The sequence below is a fragment of the Poecilia latipinna genome, unplaced genomic scaffold (assembly GCF_001443285.1).
Source record: "Poecilia latipinna isolate Pla-1442-1.1 unplaced genomic scaffold, P_latipinna-1.0 Scaffold3335, whole genome shotgun sequence".
NCBI classification, from domain to species: Eukaryota; Metazoa; Chordata; class Actinopteri; order Cyprinodontiformes; family Poeciliidae; genus Poecilia; species Poecilia latipinna.
Window position 1 is genome coordinate 85360 of NW_015115951.1, and position 3846 is coordinate 89205.

Genomic DNA, 3846 nt, shown 5'->3' on the forward strand with positions numbered 1-3846 from the left:
AGAAAGACCATTTAAAAAGAAAAAGCAGACGGTGAACGTGCAGGTTTCCACCCTCATCGAAAACCTGATGGACTTTGAGTGGCATCTCATTCAGGTTAGGTATTAATGTGTTCTATCGTAAAACTAAGACTGTACTTTAAAAAGTAGCATTACAGTTTTCTTTGCAGTCAAGATGTCTAAATCTTAGATGTGCACGAAAGGAGCACAATGTTTTGCTAACACTACAGCTACAAAACAAGCCCCAAAGTTTCACAGGTCAGTAAAAGGTTTTAATTTAAAAAAAATATCTAGGGAGCTGGAAGTAGGTCAGTTATGTTCCCTTGACTTCAACAACCTTAGCATGTTGTGCTGCGCAGTTCGGTGTGTTTCGGTTCAGTTTATAAGACGACCCTCACACCAGCTCTGTGACAGAGCATCAGTCCAGCAGGTTTTTAAGTTATGAACCCCGCTGTGTTTACTTGTAGTAATCACAAAATAAACATCAAGACAGAAAAAAAAACTGTTACGGACTGAATATTCTGTTCTTTGTGTGGGAAATGTTTGCGCTTTTGGCGCTGAATCCTGATACTTAACAAATCCAATAGCTGACAGAACAGGCACTGTGTTGTTACTCGGTTGTTATGGCAACGGATCTGCGTATAGCATACATTTGGTCCAAACTAATTTTTTTTCAAGAAAATGAAAGATGAACTAGGTGAGTTCCTGAGACAGTTTGAATTGTGTTAAATGTTAATAATTCATCAAAGGGAAACTGCAAACTTCTGCAAAGGAATAGGGGCTTTGCGTGCCGCAGTAGTTGGCACAGCGCAGTGCCCTGCATATAAACTTTAGGCCGCCGTAGTTCGGAATCTGACTCTAATCCTCTGGTTCGCATGTCTCTCTCTCTGCCCCTTCTCTCTGCAAATTTTCTGTTGGATTGTTGCCATAAAGGCAAATAGTGCCGAAAAACTTATTTTAAAGAAAAGGACTACCGGAGTAATGTGCAACAATGCGGCATGATCTCGGGCTTTTACTCCATCCAACTGATCAGCGCCACTTTTATGTTGAAGCTACTAACCTGGCAGCTTTACGCTCTTATAAAAATACTATTAGACAACATCTGGAAACGAAGTTGAAGCTTCAGTCTGAGGATCTGATAGAGGCGATCTCTGCCGCAGTCTGCATGTTGGTTCATCCCACAAAAAGAGCCGCTGCTGAGTCAGCGGAGCGTCCTGCTGCGCATCGGAATGGAGCAGCAGCAAGTGGCGGCGCAGAATTTAACAATAACTAGCAGGATCCGTTCATAATAAGTTTGATTTGTGATGCGCAAACAAAAAGCACCGTTGTGTCTCTGGTCAGTGTGATAATTTGACTCCTATATGTGCAGCTGTCCAGCATATGCGATCAGTTCTTGTCGGTGTTCGAGGGGCAGGGTTTCCCCCAGTGTATTATAAGCATGGCTTTACTAGCCCCGCCGCCAGGCTAAGCGTTGCTTGTTTACGTTTCTAGGAAAGAAAAAAATAAGTTTTTTGTTTTGTTTGTTTTTTAAAGCCGGGCTGCAAGCACCTCTTTTTCTCTTAACATTTAACTAGCAGAGCAGATTTATTCTTAAGGATAGATTTATAATAGGTTTATAGTTTATGCATTTAAAACCCGACAGCGCAGACCAATCACAGCTGGCGCCTCTGCGCTTTGCCTCGCGCGCTGCCGCTGCTTTACCTCAGCGGGATCGCGCGCTGCCGCCTCCTTTCACTCAAACTGGACAAAGGCTGACCTGTATGGATATTTACATCAACTTACTGTGCAGAATTATGATCCTTTGGAGAACTCTAGGTAAGAGTTTAAAACCCGCCGCGTTAGCTCTTGTCGTGCAGCTCTATGTGAACCGCAGGAATAAGTTGTAGCGAATTCAGAGGCGCGTTGTGGAGGGAGCGGTGAGAATGATTTATCTTTGTGAATGAACAATTATATGGGGCGTTTCCATCTCAACACGCTGCCCAGCTGTCATGTTGCAATTAATTTGTCGAACCCACATGCACAGAACACACTCTGGAGACTGGTAAGGATTAGGGTGATTTATTAAATACAGTGTAAACAGAAATATGTACAAGATGGTCCAGAGCGGGTGCTCGTCTTCGTAGTTCTGGATCTCTGGGTGGAAATAAGACAGGTAAGGGGCATTCAGAGATCGTGGGAATTTCAGTCCTGCTAGAGACCTACTTGCTGATGAGCTTGTCAGAGCCCGGAGAGGTGTACCGCAAGGATCCGGAGCTGCAGGCTGGAACGAGGGCGTGAGCTTCTCTAGAGGGCAGACAGGTGAGTGGAGGGTGATCTCAAATGAGGAGCCAGGAGGGATCCACTCGACCAGGGTTCTGCCACTGACAGAACTGAGAGCTGGTCTCTGGGATTGTGGCCACCAACGGGTAAAATCCGCAGGGTCTCGAAGATCTTGGTCTATCTGCCGAGGTTCGTGGAAGTTCAAAGAACTCAGGGCGTCGTGGAATGACAACCATCACAGGCTAACACTCTGGCACAGGAGTGTAGGCGGCTCCGTCCTGATAAACTCCTCCAAACAATGGTAAGTGGCAGCAGGTGTGCAGCTGCAGGTCCACGCCCTCCAGAAGGTCCCTGGATGCCCCCTGGTGGAGAAACTAGAGATACCCCAACCAGCCTTCCCCAAATCCTAACACCAGCGTGTGGCTCTGTGTCTGTCTTCCCTGTAAAGTTTATGTCTGTGGTCCCGGTTTGCCGGAGCGTTTGTGGATAACGAGCAGCGCTAACCTGATCATGCAGGTTCAGCCCGGTGAGGAGCTTTAACGCTCTCCTCGGAGTCACGCTTAACGCCGATTTTACATTATTTAATTATTTTTAGTATTATTTTTCCAGTTACACGATGCATCAAACCATAGCAAATGCGTTGTCTACTTAGAGTTAATACGCACGGAGATCTGAGAAACTCGTGACTGTCGGACACAGTCGAGTCCCATAAACTCGACCAACCAGAATAGTTTCTGTGACGATTAAAAACTCAACAGACACGAAATGGAAGAGCTACTAAAGCCACATTAGCAGCATTGAATTAAATCTCCTGTTTGTTGCGCATTTCTGCTTAGTGCAGCAGATTACCTCATCATGCAGGGCCGGTCCAAGGCTATATGAGGCCTTGAGCAGAATTTGACTAGGGGCCCCTCTAGCTGCTACAATCATCAGCACCTCTAACAGCTTCTGTGTTAGATTTAGTGAAATATGGGAGAAGGGAGTAGTTTAATTGGCCACCCTAAAAAGCAATAAGTTATAACCACAGTTTACTAAATTGGATTTGTAAATTCAAAGATTAAACTCACAGCATCAGATTGTTGCTATAATAACAAAAAAATCTAACTATGAATATTGTTCTTTGAAGTTTTACAAAGTAAACTTGTCCGCTCCTTAAAATCTTGTATTTAAATGTTAAACAATTTAAAATAATTTATGTATGCCTAAACAATTGAATCAAATTTAACAGCATTGATCATCTCAATAAACAAGTGTTACATTTATGTGGGTGTTAATGCAGCGGGAGCAGACATCTCCGAAAACGTCGGACCAATATTGCAATTAGGTGATGGACTGATGAACCGAGCAGAAATGTGAGATTTACATCTACAGTCTTGCCTACAAACATTGTATAAATAGTGTCACGGTTGCTAAGCAACATAACGCCGAGGTGGAGGCTAGGCAGCTAGCTGAAGGCTACAGCTTCTCTCTGCAATGCTCTCTGCCTTCGCAGGACCCCTCTTCCATAGACCGGGTCGTTTCTCAAGCCCATGACAGAATAAGCTTGAAAGGATGCAAGACCCTGAACTCAGACACAAAGCTCCAGTGGTC